This window comes from Dendroctonus ponderosae, unplaced genomic scaffold (genome assembly GCF_020466585.1).
Source record: "Dendroctonus ponderosae isolate FM_Combo_2020 unplaced genomic scaffold, Dpon_F_20191213v2 Dpon_F_20191213_5, whole genome shotgun sequence".
NCBI lineage: Eukaryota > Metazoa > Arthropoda > Insecta > Coleoptera > Curculionidae > Dendroctonus > Dendroctonus ponderosae.
The window spans coordinates 10,984,835-11,003,533 of record NW_026018715.1 but is presented as its reverse complement, the minus strand read 5'-3'; the positions used below and the strand labels follow the sequence as shown (position 1 = coordinate 11,003,533).

General features: G+C 37.8%; 1 protein-coding gene across 7 annotated transcripts in view; it reads left to right on the top strand.

Moving 5' to 3' along the window:
- LOC109546617 (CUGBP Elav-like family member 1-A) overlaps window positions 1-18,699 on the top strand; it is a 208,588-nt gene that overhangs the window by 39,864 nt on the left and 150,025 nt on the right. For 2 of the 7 annotated variants that reach the window (XM_019917624.2, XM_019917625.2), the window contains exons 1-2: window positions 12,016-12,038; window positions 15,992-16,223. The exons of 3 other annotated variants lie outside the window; for them this stretch is intronic. The gene's annotated coding sequence lies outside the window, so the exon portion shown is untranslated. Of the gene's footprint in view, window positions 1-12,015; window positions 12,039-15,991; window positions 16,224-18,699 lie in introns of those variants that run through there. 2 more of the 7 variants (XM_019917629.2, XM_019917626.2) reach the window with 2 other exon arrangements.

The window sequence follows — 18,699 nt, the reverse complement described above, 5'->3', positions numbered from 1 at the left end:
TTAAACAGTCGTCAAATTAGTGTTTCGCCTCCGAATTCAAGATAACAAGCTATGAACTCGTATAATCCTTTATCTTAACATATTAAATCTTGTCGTAGGCGGGAACTTCGGTGCGTTAGTGTGAACGCGACTTTAGATAACTAAGGTCAAAAAAACCTGTTTGTGAATTTTTTGCAATATTTCGTTTGCTGTAAGTTTTGCGTATTTAAATTTATTATGAATATTATAGCGGATTAAATTCTCTACAACTTTTGGGTCAAAAAAATGTTTATACGTTAAACCGTTTTAGAGCTAGAGGGCGGAGAGAGCGCAGTGTAGAACTATGTACTGATTGAACTTTGGCCACCCCGTTTTAACATCGAATTTGAAAATTCGAGAAAACTTCTGAAAATAAAGGAAACTTTAATTTGAATTAACTCTGTTTAGCAGATGCGAAAAAATGCAAATTCGGGCCATGCCTTGTATTTTAAAAGAGATGACGGACATTCTCAGTTATTCTGCAAATATTCGTTTTGATTCGTTCCGTTCGTTGTGCGTTTACCCTAAATTTCCACTTGAATACAGCGGCTTCAATTTAAGGCAAATCCTAAATAACCTCCTTGTATAGTAGATAATATAATTTTCAATCTCTTCCGTACGTCCCGAACTCGATTTCCGATCTGGACTGTTGCATATTTTATGGCCGTAAATGTTCCCCCGGGTCTATCGATTTCAGATAATGGCAGTTTTAACTGTCCCAAGAAGAAGTTGAGCTATTAATTAATTTACGAATGTATAAAGGGGGCGGTATTGATTCCGGCCATCATTTTGTTGCCTTGAGCACGCAATCCAAGTTTTCCACATCGATACGAACGCTTCAGATTATGAACGAACGTTACTGTCCGATATTCGTCCGGCATGCATTCGGATTTTTCGGCACCAATAAACGCATTTAAGTATTGTGTTTGGCATGTCACAAATGTGATTTTTGCAGTTGGCATTTTTGCATTTTTAAATTCTAATTCGGGCCCACGGCTTTTTCATCGGCATTTTTGATACCTATTTTAGATTCTGTTATTTTTGGCTCCGGCCGAATGAAACATTCCAATTGGCATAATTGAGTTGCAGCGACATGCCGATGCCGATCGGTTTTATTTTCGTATATGCCGACCTTTACTTTGTGCAGTTTTATCGTTCTCTCCAAACCGATAGTACAACAGGAGTGCGAGTTTGAAATGTTTTGTTGCCTGATTGGCTGACGTTTTGTCTGCGTGAATGAGAGGCATCATCAGGGGTTGTGCCATGATTGTATTCACTTTTAGGCGATTTCTAATTCTTTAGGGGCATTTGCAAACTTTTTGAGCAGACTAGACCGCTTTTTCAAGACAAATTTGGCCGAAAAAGGTCAAGTTAAAATGCAAGGGCGATTGATTCGCTTAAAACGGGAATTGTAAATGGCTTTGAAAAAAGAAAAATGTTCCTGCTTGCTCGGCTGGTAAAGAAATGTTTGTTTAAATTTGACTTCTAGATCCAAGCCACTTCACATACATAAATTAGCCTGCAGGTGGCAAGACAGCAGAAAATATATTATTGTCTTAAACCATCGCTGCTCGTTTTGTGTTTCGTATACCTTTTCTAATCCGGCCTTGCCAGTTTTGAAATTGAATTCCGCCTTGCGTGAATTTATATCGCCTGTTGCAGGAATGGCTGTTGGCTCTCGTCTCTCCGCCCGTTTCTCCTGTAGGTATCTTAAAGTCAGGCGAATCTGATTGATGAAACTACCCCTTGACTTTTCCTTTTTAACTCGTCCTTCTTCTCATCTTCTACGGCGTTGGCGCCGAGTTTATTCCGCGGAACTTTCCCGGCAAGTGAAATTTATAAAGGAAACTTTCCTCATGTTGATTAACGTCTTATAAATAATATAGCAGCAGGTAGCTGTGTGAGTGATAGGACGTTTTCATTAGGATCATTAGTTTTAAAATTTAGCCACCCATCTTTGCCTGCTTGGGCAGGTTGCATCATTATCACTTATTACAATAAAAAGTGTTACCTGACGACTTTGTAACGAACTCACCAACTAAAATATCATACTTCAAAACTGGAAAACTAATTGGTGAAACTTTTAATGGGAAGCATTTCTCCCTCCGCCAAACTTTGTTTGAAGATTTGTTACGAAGGGGATTGTTAAAGTTTAATCCTTTGTTAACTCGCAGGAGGAATGTTTTAGTTTCAGTCTTCGCCTTCAAGTGCCAGCCACGGTATCTAATATAAAGTTTTGGGACATTTTTCTATGGAAATTGCTGCAAACTCATATGATGTCGCGTTCAAAGGCCGTCGTTGTTCAAAGCATGAACCCCATCTCTAGGTTGCCGTTAAATTCCTTGCAATAATTGCCAACCTTGCATTTTTAATAATTTGGTATATTCATACATTTCGAACTAGTCGTGTGAATGAACGAATCTATCATCCGCATATAGGAGGCGGCTGAAGACAATTATCTTGACTAAGCAGTTTAATGTAAGTGCTAAGAAAAATAGACAGCCATTAATTTAAACCGCTTACATAAGCAATTAAGCGTACAAATCTGGGCGACAAAGCACTGGCGGAAGGACATCATTCTTGTCTGTCTAAAGGACTACAAGGACGAACGTCTGTCTGCACGCACGCTGCCGCTTTATTCCTGCAGGAAGAAGTATTTTAGATATTATTTCGGAGTTTTTGCATTGCGGCGAACGGTATTTTGTGGAAAATTGTGATTTCCTGAGTTGATTGCATTTGATCAAACTTTTTGAAAGTTGCCAAAAATCCATCAAGAAATTTGTTTAGTCGGAAACATTTAATGCAAACCCCGTCCGATGTCCTCTCCACAACAGTATCCGCGTCTTGTTCAACTCCCAATGGAAATTTGAAAATTTCCTCCAGCTTTAAAGGTCTTTGAATCGATGACAATGCAAAATCTCTCCATTACTATTGCTGACACAAATCCAGCGATTACTGTGCCAGGAGTTAGGGGAAAGCTTTCTTCGGTAAATCGTTATTCTTTGTTACTTCAACAGAAAAAGAATTATAACATAAATCAGCTCTTAATATTGCCCACTATTTTTGTCATATGTACTGAGTGAGAGAAATTGGAAATCTTCCAAGCTGTACAATCCGGAAAATATTGCGCCCTATCAGTGGCCTGATAAATAACGTATATGGGAACAGTTGGGTATTTTCATCTTGTCGATGCAATTGCGATAGTTTAGCTTGAAAACCTAAGGATATTTTGAGGAAGGTGAATATTTGCAAATCGTGTTATTTTCTACGAAGATCCAAATGATGGTGTATGGAAAAAAGAGGAATTAATCTGGTCACCCAATGGTAATTTTTCAAACCAACTGCACTCCCTTAGAAGAATCTTTGAATTAGGACAGGGAATATTTACCCTCCGTATCCAGTTGATCAACAAGATGGAGCTTTTAGTCAAAAAAACGAGATTGTTGTTTTAAATTCATCTTCAGTTGTAGCTATCGAAATCTTCATCCGTAAATTTTTCAACAACTCCAACTTCAAATCCTCTCTCAACGTTTATGGCTGCATTTGTTGAATTTTGCTCCCAACTTAGGTCTTCAAATCTTCAATGCTTTGTGATTTGCTGAAGTAGACTTGGGAGTCCAGAGTTCTGAGACGAAGTATTATTCCAGTCTGAAGAAAAAATTCCTCTATAAAGAAGAATCGCATTTTTGGCAACTTTTGCTCGTGAAGTTTTTTTGGTTCCATATAGAATCTTCCAGAGTAAAATGTTTTTGTGTCAATACAAAGTGTGCTGAAGCTAAAAATGACTATGAAAAAGGTAGAGAGATAATTTTATGTAGTTTTGGCCGAAGTCGTAAATATTCAACAATGCTTTTTAAGCAAGGATTTTTTAAAATGGAGTTTAGACATTATTTTCATTTAGATTGATGTTTACCTCAACGAATCAAACCGATCGACTAATATTTTTAATTATATTTTATTTACCTTCAATTTTCTAGCAATTTCAGTACCCAAAATCGAAACCTTCTGATTATCAAAGATGATAAATGGTGCTCTTGTCTCGAAATGTTTGCGATTCTTTGTGTTGCAATTGTAAAATGATAAAGTTTTCGTGTATATTTATATATGAAAAAAGGACAATTCTAAGAAAAAAGTTTCCAAAAGAATTTGTTATTAAATAGTATGACAACTTTGCAGAAAATGGAATGATTTCAGCTTTCTTTCGAGTGACATCCGGAATTTTCAAATTTTCTTGAAAGGTTCCTTGTAGTGTCTGTTTAATTAATATCTTAATTTTATAGTTTTGATTTGTCAATGATTCTGCTTTTTTGCGATTTAAATGTTGAGCTACACCCTAAAAAATGTTTTAAACCGCATATTATCATGCAAAAACATTTTTCTATTTTGGAAACTATTTTGAAGATTAAATGAAAATTTTTCCGAAATAAGTCCTAAATAAATTGTCCCGTCCCGTGGTCACACTCTTTTCAAAATGGAGTTTTTGGCTCGAGACATTCAAATATGTTTTCAGTTCGTTTTTACTTTTCAAAGTCGGTTCTGAACAAAAGTTGAAGTAGTTATTGAAAGTGTCCTTCTTTGGCTCTCGTTTTTCCAGGCATTTCTTGTCCTTTTTATTGGCAAAAACGTGCACTTTACGAAACTCAAAATCCTCAATATTTTCCCAATACTCCACTCTAATAATAAATTATTACGGAGCTTGAAAAATTGATATTTAGAAACTTTAAAGCGATTTTGCGAACGACTGTAAGTTAATGTCTTGTTAACTGCAGCATTCTGCATCTGCAAAAGCTCCAAGTTATTTTCTCAGTTTCTTCGTGGGCTGCCTTTTAGCGGATGAGCATTTACTAGCAATGTTGAGTTATCAATTTTTCTTGCGTGTTTCCTGATATTGTGTGTTTTATTATTATGTCCATTTAGTATTCCGGTTTTAGCAATGATTTTGGGAATTCTACTTTATTGCGGCCTAAATGTTTAGCGTCACTGCAAAACAACAAGACTCTCAAAAAAATGTTGTTGGAACCAAAGCTGCTTTGAACCTGAAATTTATTTTTTCTGCCATTATGTCTAAATAAATCGTTCTTGGGTCGCAGTCTTTTGGAACTGGAGCGTGTTTTGGTCGAGAAATTCAAAATGTTTTTAGTTTTATTGCAACCTTTTAATGGCTTCTAACTGTTCAAAAACTATGTTTTTGCTGTCAATTTGAAGGCAATTTTATATTTTTGCGTGCTCTGAGAAAGTCGATTATAATCATATTATCAAAAAACAAGTATAAAAAATCAATTAGCTTCGGTCAATTGGGACGAGCCTGACCCGATCGTGATCCGCGGCAAATTCCTTTGATGTCTCGTCAGAACAGCGGCAGAAAATGGATCGTCTTTCGGTGTTTTGACCAAACATCAAAGCAATTTGCCGCAGCTCAAGCTCGGCTCGGTAGGTCTGGACGCACCTTAATATAACGACCAGTAATGATTCTAGTGATGGTGGAAAAGCAAAAACAGCAGAAGCCAAAGCTTTTTTTTCTTCTAGGGAAGAAAGAGGTCACGAAACCAGTTTCTTTGCCTGTAATTGCAGCCAAGTGCTGGAAATTTCTCAGACTACTAATTTCCCTGTCTGAAAGTTATCAACTAAGATACTCATCCAATTTGTCAAGAACCGCGTCGTCAATAAAACGGTGCACAAATTTAGGCGTCGTAACGAAACAACAGCCAATTACCGTTTTATGTTCGCGATATAAAGGAACGGCATTAAACCTTAGTTAATCGACTCGTCGCAGTTTAATTAAGATGCCGTTGTTGGGATGTGCTGGTAATAAATGTGTGCAATTTGGGTGAATTTCATTTGGATTCTGGCAATAAAACGTGCCACGTTAGCGGTCATGCCGATGCGAAAGTCTCCAGTGTTAGTCCACGAGCCGAACCTCAGCCCTCCAATAGTTCATCCATTCGAAACATGTTCATCCTCGTTCACCGATTTTTTTTGATGCTCATTCCCCATGCACGCACTCACCCATTGATTACAATATTCTTCCACCTATTAACCGCAAAACGCAGGCTTGACAGAAATTGGAGCCTGAAAGTTCGCCGCATGATTACCCGGCAAAAGAGACTATTTTTGGGCGATGTTGAAGTTCCACACTTCATTTCACTAATGATATCTACAAGAGTTTTGATTAAACTTCTCGAACAAATGGGGTTTTAACCTGATAATAATATGTCAAAAGGGGCTGGGGGTAAAGTTTGTGCCAAGCCAGGCGCTGCTGTTGAGCATCGAGCTCTAATTTGTTAATGCGCTCTTAATGATGGTTTCACTTCATAATTTGTCCATAAACTAAGACGAATGTTTGTTGCCGATGAACTTTATCTCCCGCTTGAAGGGTTTTCTCACAACAGCTGATTTTTGTCCAGACTTAAGTTGGGAATCGAGGGCCCCGGTTGGTTGGTGACGGCGCAAAAACTTGAAAGGCATGAAATTAGGCCGAGAAATTATATCAGTCTTTGAGCCGACTGGTGCCATTAAAAATCTGTCCTCAGGTCCGTTGGTGAAGCAATTAATTTCATAATGTGACGCACGCAAATTGTTTGTCATAATTTCTCGACTAATTGCTTTTCTAAACATAGCATCGACTTATTTGTCCCCAAAAACGGAAGACGGCAAAGGGTTAATGGTGTTTTCGGATTTTTAATTTTCCGGTCATTGGATCATTAACTTCTTCAGGGTTTAATGGATCCTGCAATTGGTAGTTAGGTTTTAGTGTCCGCGTTTCTCTAGTTTTTTTAGTGTTTTTTGCCTGGAAAGGGTGAAGAAACACCTTCAGAGTTGAAAACAAATACACTTAAAATGTGTGATCGATTCTTCTGTTTTTCGCCATCACAATCCCCACTTTTAAACCCATTTGACCGTTCAGGCAAATCCCATCAAATCAAACTATTCAAAAGACTTCGGTCGTCTTCTTGATGTGCATCAGTTGGTCGGCTGGTTTTCACTCGCTCTTGTGTGTGAAAAACGCGAATTATGCACTGGGGATCTGAAATGGGACAAATTTAATCAGCGGCGATATTTCCGAGTTTAAACCCATCGGCACAAATGGCCGACATGCCGTAATAGGAATTTGACGAGGGTCCAAATATTGATTCCGCCATTGGATATGTGTTTATGGTTTTTTTAGGACTAATGGCACTATTAAATTGCTGCATCGATAAGGCGATCGGACATCGGCTCCATACGGTCACCATAATGGGGATCGTTTACGCCATTATTGGATCATCGAGATTAGCATGTAATTTATATTTTAAAGGCAATTGTGCATGGATAATGGAAAAGGGGGACACCTTAATGGAGCCTGCTGTTTTGACTATTTATGCAGGTTAAATTAATACATTCGACTGACTGGTGGCCTAATTGCAGGCATTCCTCCGCAGTTTTTGCAGTTGTAGACCGGGAACAAAGCTTAAACTCTTAATTTATGGGCTCGCTGTTTGAATAAGACCTCAAATAACGAAGTCGGATTTTGCATTGTTCGGCTTCTGATGCAGTCCTGCAAACCAGTGGTACATGCACTGAATAATTTAAGCAAAATTGCGCCCAATGATATCGCACGGTCTAGCTAGCTGCTACTGCTTCAAATTTGCTTCAGAACTTAATTCCCTGCCTGCGTCCGTTCAGTTTTTCTTTCACCTTCTTTCGAAGTTTTTCACGTAAATCCACGAACAGAAGACACGGAAACTTTCCACAATCAAGCCGGCAGGAATGGACGCGATTCCCCAAATAAAACTTCCCGAAAGGATTAAAGTCCAAAATCAGCAGATAACGACTTTTTGCGTTACAACTTTAAGAATCTAATCCACTGTGCTGTGTCCGGTTCGTGCTCGAAAAGGTTTTTCTCTAATTATAATGTCGAGCCGTTTATCTTAATTAGGGACAGTGCAGTCGTTTTTCCTCCAACTTCAATCTCTCAGATAATCTTCCAACTTTAATTAATTTATGGAGGGATCTCTGCACTGCATATTATGGAGGATTTATCGGGGAATTGTTGGCCAAGATTTATTGGTTCGCAAATTCAAGTGACACCGCCAAGTTGCGGATGCTAATTTCGGTAGTGCCTGGTTTGGTTATTATTTTCCTCCATGTTGACGGTGTATGTATTTTTCAGAATATTAACTAAATAGTTTCTCTTGAAACACTGCCTCTTATTTATAGCATCGCAGTGTTTAGGGCCTCGACGTGCAAACCTTGTTTAAGTTTAAGTTCCTTAAACTTATTCGTATTTCTTACAGTTTTCGTAGTTTTTCAACGACAATTCTTTACATATCTTTGGATATTCTCTGGACTCTGATGAAGTTTCGGACCCAAAAATCGCAATCGAAGCAAACAAAAAACATTTAATCTCGTTCAAAACTGAATGATTGTTTAGCGCTGAAGGTATCAAGTTGGAACGTAGCTACGCGCCGCCCGTCTCGCATCTCTCTTAGACTCCCATTGGTGCAAGTGAGAATACCGATGCCAACTAAGTTCCAAAATGGAAACGTTTGGTTCATTCGATTCAGAGTGTAAGTGAACTCTGTACGAAACAAGGACAACTCTGGAGATGTTAATCATACGGACTAGCGAAACGTCAATGCAATTCCAATCCAAATGGCCCAAAAACGTTTTATTTGTTTTCTAAACTACCAAAGTTTGTCGCCCACAGTTTTAATAACAAAACTGAGCAAGTTAATTATTTTCCCAATTAATTGATCACATTCTGCATATTTAACCTTTCTTTTGCAATTGCAAATAATTTCCACGCCATATTGTCGACTGCTCTAGAAAAAGTGAATTGATATTTTAGAGAGGAAATAATTTTTTTTACACTTACATGAAACAATACTAATGACAAATGTTTAATTTATTGACAACGAAAAATAAAGCTTTTACTTCTGGTAAGGTAAGGTGCATCAAATAATATCTGCTCAAATTTCCCATTTGGGTTCTTGCAAAGGTCTCTGTAATTTTTTTTCGATTGTTTTTATAGCGCCAATTTTGAATCACCCTATATGTAAAATACAGCGAAAATATCTTCAGTTCTGTTGAGTATTTCTCGTTTAACAGTTGTGAGTTTGCCCGGTTAAGGTTTGCCTTCGTCTGTTTTCATAATTTGTAGAAAATTAATGCTTTCCTCAGCTTAGCGCAACGTCTAGGAAAAGATGAGGGTTTTTGGCGCGTTAAAGTTAATTTGCAACTGTCCTCGCTAAATGGGCCACATATTCGACATCAGCTAGCCAATCAGTCACGGACTTTGCACGAAAATTAGAACTTATCGTGTCAATGCTTTTATGAAAGCATTTGTTACACTGAACTAACGCTAATTTTAACGTTGTCCTCAACTTGAGGAGTTGCATCAGGAGTTTGTTCGGGTTTTTTTTTGCAGATTCTCGGGGAAACTGTAGAAGAAACACGCATTTCGCTACATTGAATTTGACTGAATTATACAGCGAGCTTAAATTAACTTAGTCAGGACAGCTAGCAAAACCCGCCAGATTATTAATGAGGAATGAAGGCCTGCCATAATATTTTCATATCCGCAGCTGGGTAATAATGGACATAAATAATAACTGTGTGTTGTCTAATATGCTCATTCTGCATACTCAATGGTGGCACTTCTATAGGTTAAATTGATGATAACTGATCACAGCCGAACCTGTACAAGTGAAATTTAAGCGATTTTTTACTACTCCTGCGGATTTTCTTTGTGTGTGAAAGCAAAGATGAGAAAAACAGCGTGTTTGTGACCGATCTCGAAAGCATGTCACGTCATAGGCGGGCCTATTGTCCTGATCTGTTTTACAAATTTTTGTAAATAATTACTTAAAGGGCCAAAAGGCTTCTTAAATTCCAAAAACGGCTTCTTTTGGTAAACGTGAAAAACTTTCTGATTGGTAATTCTCTTGAATATTTGTCAATCGATTAGTCAGTGAATTCGGGATGTTCCAGTAAAAGGTAATTAAAAGATGGTTAGTAGCAAAGAAATAAAAACATTCCTGATAGGAAACAAGATGAAATAATCAACTAACTAGTTGAATCCTTGTTTAAGGAGACTTGAAGAAGAAGTTTTAATGATCTTCCGAGCTTTTCTGCAAACCAAGTTGTTTGATAAATTACGTTTTTGTCAAATTCATCAAATCCTCAAAACGCACTGGGAAACTTTAAAAGAAAACTGATGAAGTTTTGAAAATTTTGAATTTATTAGATAATGAGGCAAAAAAGTTGGAAAATGTGTAATAGTTACAAAAAATTCCACAATAGACAGCATCATCCGCTTAACTGCAATTGAAAAAGAAAAGTACTGTGTACTTTTCTGTTCAAACTCAAGTGGCAAAGTTTTTAAACGTGTGTTTTCGACGACGATATGAAAATGTATGCATGCGCCAAATGAAAACTGCTGAAAACTAGGCCAGAAGAGACAAAGTAAGAAGGGCAAAGTACGGTCAAAAAAGCAGGTGAATTTCAAGTTTTAGTAATTTTCAGGGATTTTGTTACAAAATTTTAAAAATAACTTTTTTCGAAGACGTTATTTGAATCTTTTGCAAGCGCCACTTGAACGACACCAGAAAAGGTGTCGCACGCATACGCAAGACGCATACTCGCAAGTGTATCTTCAGTACCAGAATACCTGGCGAAAATCGGAAAGGTTTCCATTTTATGGCATCATCAGGAATTTTTTTCTCGGATTTGTCGAATTTTATTGTTTTTGACGACAATATTGTATTATAAAAGACCATAAACTTAAAACCAGTATCGCTAGAAAAATTCAGTTTAAATATCACCAGGGTCTTTTTTCAGAAGTTTTCAATTTTTATGTTTCGGCACTGGTTCGCACCATCTGAAAATTGGTAAAAACAAGACAAGAAAAGCCAGAAGCATGCTTTCATCGATATTTTAAAGTGCAAAGTACGGTGAAAAAATTTTCAAATGCAGTTATTGTCACGATGTTTTTTTAAAAATTTTTCAAATTTACTGTTTTACAATTTTCTCCAAGCGCCAAATGGTCTACACCAAAAATAATAGGAACATTCTCATAACAGCATCTTTAGTCTTTAACTACCTGGTAAACACGTAGCAAGTTTCTATTTGATCAGGAACTTTTTTCTCGAATTTGTCAATTTTTCTTGTTTTTTTTACCACACTTTTATATTAAAAAGCAATCATGGACATAAAGCTAGCACAGGCAGAAGAATGCGTTTAACTGGGTTGTAGAGAGCAAAGTACGTTCTAAATAGTGACCAAGTTTGAATTTGATAGCATTATCGGGCAAGTTTTTACAATTTCGTGAATTTCATTTTTTTGGACGACTATATTCCAGAAAATCTGCAAAAAAGTCTAGTTGAAAAACCAGCATGGGCTCAGCTGCATTTTAAAGAGAAAGAAACACTTAAAAGGTGGCTAATTCTGTATTTGAAGCCATCATCAGAGATCTTTGATGAATTTTTAAATTTTTGGGTTCTAGGCCAATATGTTCGCCTCGTTAATCTCAAAATTCCTGCAAATCCAGAAGAGTTAGGAAATATCGTCTTCAGTCAATCTGTAGTCTGTCAACTGATGGCGTTTCGATTTCAATTCGTCCTCAGAGATTTTCCAGCGAATTTTTCCAATTTTACTGCTTTTCGCATCGATCGATATTCAGCTTTCTGATAGCAGCCCAAAAAATGTATCGAATTGTAGTCGTTTTTTGTCAATTTCAATGTAGGTCTAATAATTTTTAGGCCTCTAAGCCTCTAGAGTAGTTCTCTGGTGTTTGTCGCCACTTTTTACACACAAGAATGGTGGTGCTCGTTGGTCGTGCGTCCGGGATTTCGGTGCCAGGCAAAGATCTTATTAATCAGTCAGACAAAGAAATTGTATATTGAAATAGTGCGATAATGTGTTTTGAAGACATGTTTTGTTCAACTGCAGAGGGCGCCCAAGCAGCCGCTAAATTGAATCGGCGGCGGCGGCGACGACGACGGTTAGCGTCCCCAGTGCAGTGCAAGGCGTCCAGACGGCCGGTATGTGCGTCGCGACGCGAAAGCGGACGCCAAACGGACCGTGGACGATCATGCGACCACCGCATTTTTTCAATCGGCACACGGCGGCCACTCAGGGGTACTTTCTCTTCAGCATTTCCTAGCCGAAAAAATCGCTCTTTTGTTTTAGCGGCTTTGTCAATTTTTTTTACCTACAAATGCCCCGACAGGTAGCAACATGCAAATGTTTTGTTCAATTTGTCAAACCACTGATCAGGCTCTGATTGGTTATTTTGTGGCGATGTCTGGGAGCACAAGCTGGAATTTTGGGTTCGCATCACAGTGATTTGATTAGTGCCATTTTTTTCCGTTAACGTCGGTTCAGGTACTTTAAGTCTTTAAGGAACTTTTGTTGTGGTTTTCTTCAATTTGTAGCCTTTGAGTTTAAATTGCCAAGTTTCAATCCCATCTAGTGCTAGATTTCTTTTGACTCCACTGGTCAACCAAATCAAGATTGCACCAAAAAATTTGGACCAAATTTGGAACTGGATTAATCCTGGTATCTGAGAGCGATTTGGCTTCTGTTTGAAGCCTTTTTAAGTGCAATTCGTTTCCGGTTATTGTGTGGTTTTGCGRAAAAWTAGTGCGGCAGATAAAGCTTCTACAGGGYGRCAAATSAAACAATGCAAAATTGGTGAAACTTTCCCGGGTTCTCARTYAAACAAAAACGATTTTTSGATTTCAACACCACAGGCATTAACCTCGTAACCTAATAGACCTCGTATTAAGATAGAYCTCGCTTAGAAAAAKWTAACGTTTTGATCTTGTAGTKATGAATGCTTTTCAMTTTWTTTTTCACCAATTTTCAAAAATTAGTGCTTTTATTAAAGCCRAAACTTCGCAGTCAAACTGAGAGATAAATTGCATGAATGSATGAAATATTWRAARAAAAAACTTCACTTAGTTGAAAATCTTCCAGAATCATAGATTTCAAGAGCAGTTCTGATTTTTGTGCAACCCTGTAGATCGAATTTTTGTCTGAAATCATCTATAAGCAAGCGTCTATGGCGCTCTATAAGGGTTAAGCTTCAACATCAGCTCTAGATGGTGAAAATCTGACCAGAGGCAGAAAAGTTACGGCTGCAAAACCAAAAAGTTGATTTGTTGAGACCACCCAGTAAATAGAACAGATTGCCGAACAACTCAAAAAACGATTCGATCTATCTGGCCGCCCTGCAGAAAATTTATCCGATGTGCTCACTTTTTACCAAAACACTGACTAGTAAGAACAAATGGGGCTCAATAACGCTTCAAACAGGCACCAAATCCCTCTAAGGAATCAGCACTTATCCATTTCCAAACTTAGAGCAAATTTGGTTGGGTTCTTTTTGCTGACCAGTTTAGCTCGCCATTATCTTCATCGTTAAAGAAAACGATTTTTAACGTTAGTTCATTAGCAATTAATTGCCCATACACAACACAAGTTGCATTTCATAAAAGCTCCAGTTTAATTGCTAAATCATTTTAAATCACCTGCAGGATTTAGGCACTGTCAACAACGAAGGAAACCAAATTCTTAGGAAAAATCGACAAAATCTTTGGCCCATTTAGCAGGAAATGTATCTCTTTTTAGTAATCGGTTGAGCTGGTTTGGTTTTCATATTCATTGTTCGAACCCAAAATTCTTGCTTTGCCTTCAAACTGCCTTGTATTGTTGTTAAGCACTTTGATAGTTTTGCTCTGTGATTGACTGTCTTTTGCAAATACGATAGGGAATTATGCGAATGTTCGTACCCAAATTATGATTAAAATATCGACATTTGTCCCTTACATTTGCGGAAATTTGAACGACTGGGAGCAGAAAAGAGCACATTCTGACCCCTGGTTTATTGGTTGAAAAATAGAGTTCAAGTAATCGTTGTGTTCGGTGCAAGCAACTGTAATTTGCTTTTTGGCTAATTCGTTGTTTATTTTGAGCTTCTGCTCTTTTCATTCGTCAATTATTTCCATTAAATTTGATTATCTTCAAGTCTTAGCAATGGAAGTTGCAAATGTGTTCTTGTCCAGTGTTCCACTGTCGTTTCATTGCCTTTTTACTTGGTTTATTCTTATTTTCTGTGTACGTATGAAAATATCTATTAAAATCTTTGCTCCTCATAGCAGTTGTCCACCTTAATCAGTTGAAAATTTTTTCAACGTAAAGTAAAATTTCTTAAGTAAACTTCATTATTAAACCCTCTGTATTCTCACTAGTTGCGTTCGCATTCAATGTGAACATATTAAAGTTTTGCAACTTTTAAATGAACAATTTAAGAAACTTGCAAAGGATTCTTTATTTCAGTTTCATTTCCTCTCCTACCGGGAAATTAAATCCTTAAACCAGTTCGAAGAACGGAAATGTGCACTGAAACTTTTACATTTTTCTTAAAACGAACGATTTTTTCTGGCCGTTAAAAGTTTCCAAAGAAAGATTTATGGGGTTTTTGCTTTTCTTTGACGACAAGTCGATTTAAAGCGGATTCATAATAAGGGAGAGTTTACTGCTGATGACGAAGTTCGTTCAAGTGAATTGCAAATCACTAAACCCTGTAATAAAAATAAATAACTACAGACGTTTAGTTCTTCATAGTGCTGCTGCGTTAAGCAAACCACCTCAGTTTCGCAGCTTTTTCTGTCATTTTCAAAATTCTGGTTCCTGGTTTTTAATTTCTTTTGCGTGTTGCGCTCTTGGTTTGGTCGTCACGACCTCTGAAGATGCAGGTGGCTCGAGCTTGCAAAACGTCAGTCTCGAACAATAACCACGAAACCCTAACTATCTTGATATGTCTGGAATAAATAAATCTTTCTAAGTTTTTCTGTAGGAATGACTTTCGAGATCGATTGAAAGTGTGTGCGGTGTGGGAATCGAGTTGCGACTTGCACGTGCTAGTAGTGTGTAAATGTTGTTTGGTTTCATTCCCGAATTGAATTATCCCGAAAATTAACATAAACCTTAAGCTAAGCTCGTTGGTAAAGAGGGTGAATTCCCATCGCGTCCTTTGAATTGATTAAATCATAATTCGGTGGATTCTGGCACTTGAAATCCATTCAGACGTTTTGATTTAAGTTTCCAGTCTTGCCGTTTGAATCCGGGTCAATTGGCGTTTTGGATAATTTCGAGCCAGATTTGCAGTTGGGGAAAGTTGCCGCAAAACGCACATTGGAACGGATTGAAGAGCGGTTCTGTCGTCACAATTGCGGGGGGATTTTGTCAAACAAGCAGTTCGTTATTTCCTTCGAAATTTTCTCCAATTTTCTGAACAATTCCCTACAAGAAAGTATCGTATCAGGGGCAGTCGACGGTGGATATAAAATATAGACTCAAGCCCTAATCGGCTTTCTCTTTTCAAAGCTGATTTGCTGATATGGCCATGGTTAGTTGGGCAGCCATCGGACAGAAAGCTTTCGAGGGATGATTTGATAGTGTACAATTTGGAGCGATTTTTTGCTACATTTCGGAAATTAATTTTGAGCATTTTCACTTGGATTTTTTGTGCCCATTAATTTCGCTCACAGTAGTGCTTGGGCAAAGAGAACCCAAACACCCAGTCGTTCAGGTTCCAACGGCGAGATACAGTCAATTACAAGAGCAAAAACGGCGAATTTTTCTGCTGCTTTTTAACCATATTTCTTGTTGCAATCTCCAGTGTGCTGTCCGTACCCAAATGCAAACAGAAAATTGAATTTCATTTGTATGGCGTGTGAAAAGTGAGCGCGGAGGCACATTGATAACATACAAATTTGGCTGTTTTTTGTTTGTCTTTGGCTGTCTCATTGATCGTCCCGTCTCGTCTGTTTGGCCCCGCTTTATCTGGATGTGCGTTGCGAAAGTGCTGGGCTTTCCATCGCACATCCAAGTCCATGTCGAAGAGTTCGCTTTCAGTACAAATAACCAGAAAGTTCGCAAAACGCGAAGCCCCACTGTGGATTAACCAATTTTTACTTGTGCTTTTCAGGCTTTGATTAAACTTGCGGCGTTGAAATTTTGCGGCGCAGTAGTATATTTTTTGTAGAAGACCTCAGTTGTTTTTTTTATCATACTGTCTCTGTAGACTTTGGAGCTGTGTTTTTGTCATTGTCAGCAATGAGTCAAACTAGCGCTTGATTTGCTAAAGTGGAACGATGGTGTCCGATTTTGCGGGTTTCATGGAAACAAGCGTTGCGGTAAAGTGACCGTTAAGATTGCAGGTAATTTACCCGGTCGGAATTAAGGCAAATAGCAGGAAATACGACCTCTACTCAACTACTTGCAAAAGTCGCTATACGCTAAATACATTTTCTAGCTTGTGAGGAGACTGTCTAGCTCTTGAATTGATCATTAAAGGCTGCAGAAAACTGTTCAACATTTCTAGGATGTTTTAGTAGCGAAGGAGTACACTTTCAAATTCCTTCGACGAAATTTGCGCAATTTTCCTGTTGGCCCAGTTAACTCACTAAATCAGCATTCATCCGAAGCTCTCCCAACATTTTCTGTTAGCTTTTGAAATTCCGAGCTCAATTTGAGCGTTTCCCAATGAGAAGTTACCCATTTTCAACATTCCTGTTCTCATTGAAACCATACTGTTGCAGCTTCTACAAGTTATGAAGGCGATGCATATTGCGAGATTTTCCTTATTTTCATGCTTCAAACTGAGTGGCATCAGGTGAATTCATAAAATCAGCAAAACTAGGTAGTTTCTTTGAAACTTTTGATGGTTGGAAATTCGCCCTAAGCTTGACAGGTTCTAACGTATAATTTGCTTTAAAGTGGGAGTTTATGAAAAACCAGCAAAGTTTCACTCAAAGGACGACCGAAAATTTTTGTTTGCGGCTCAAAGAGCATCAACTGCAGTCTTAAGAGGTTGAAAATTTTTCCTTGCTTCAATCCAATTTCTTTGTGGCATCGACTACCAAGCATTCGAAGAGCGTAAAATTATTCAAAATCTTCGTCCCAGAGTTGAATCGCTTGAAACTTCTCGAAAAATCTGCACATTTTTTGAGACTTGAAACGAGCTGCAGGTGGTTTTATATAAGTGATTAGAAGTCGATCTTCTCAAAAGTTTCAAAATACTGTTCAGCATGTGCCGTAATCATTCAAAATCTGCAAACTTAGTATTTATGAAGCTTTTTCAGAAGTTTCCAGGCTTTCATCATATTCGTACTCCCAACTAAGTGGCATAAGATAAAATTTCGTCAGCAGAATTCGATCGTTTCTTGGGCACATTTGAAACTTTGGAATGTTGCTTCAAGCTTCAGAGCTTTTGCTGTGCATACCAGAAGTAAGAGTTTAGAAAAATCAGGAAAATCTAAGTACTTTTCAGTTCAAAAGGATTCAATGTTCCAAGTCTTGACAAAACTGCATTCTCAGCAACTCGTTCTTCATCCAAACCTTTTTGAAAATTTTCCATTCGAAACGTTCAGCTCAATTTGCAATTTTCCGCATGCTGCTCAGATCTAACTATCAGGCTTGTTGGAATGTTGGAATTCGCCCCAACATTTAGAGCGTTTGCTGCAGCTTAATTTGTTTAATTTTACCTGCCGGTCAAGGTTGTTGAAAGCCTTCAACACCTATCTTTATATGAGGATGAACAARCATCAAGCGGCAGTCTAAAGAGACTGATAGMATTTTCTTGCTCCAATCTTCTTCACGTCGAATGTGAAGCGTTCGAAAACCGTAAAATTGTTCAACATTTYCTGAGGGAAATCTTCCATTTTCAATGATCCTATCATTTCGTTGCATCCATGAGGACAGAGATTCAAAAATCCGAGATCCAAACAAGTCCCCCAATTTTTGCACTCCAAAGTGATTRGATTCAKGTGGGTTTTCAAAGCTGCTAGAAAATCTGAGTCGTTTTTTGAAACTTTTCAAGCTTAGGAAATTGTGCTCTAATTTTTAGAACATTTTGGACGCATACTTTGCATTTTTCCGCTAAAGTCGGAGCGTTTTAAAAACGARAAAAAGCCAGTTTTTCCCTAAAGAACGACTGAAAACTTTCAGTTGTWGCTAAAGAAGCAGCMATTTGYAATYCTAAAAGAATKATTGTTTCTGAWACKMWRCATGCTTGGTYTRATYTTYYTSATGGCAATCGTCTTCTTYYGAAAAGTTCAAATTATTTCTTATCAAGTTRAATCAGTAGCTTCAAAAACGTCSGAAACYATCTAYAGATTATTTTCCAGTTCTGATGTCCTGATGTGCYGAATTCGATCAGTTGTTCTTAAAGGTTKCAATGARCAAGTGAACAAAACTTGGTGAATGCTATGGAACTTTCRAAGCTTCGGGATGCTGCCTCAGRTTTTARAGCTTTTAGTGAGAGTTTGTTGTCCAAAATCACTCAATTGGAATCACTTAAGTGGAAGCTTACACATACTGCTAAAGGAACATCAATCGCAATCTTAAGARACGTTTTGCTTTGCAAGCTAAACATGATTGGTTTAATCTTGCTCATTTGTGCGCTTTCCAAAAATTCAATGCCGGTTTTGATCCCCCGAATCTAGTTTCTAGCTAGAATTTGTTTGGGTAGCAGCAGGAAAATTCGCATGTTAACCAACGATATTCATAGATTCATAGATTGTTCAATTCAAGAGCTTCCACTTCTCTAAGTGTAGATTAATGTACGGGGAGCCCTAGAAGTAATGTCTAACACTTTTGACTCCTGTAGATTTATTGGTCTGTCAGCAAATATTT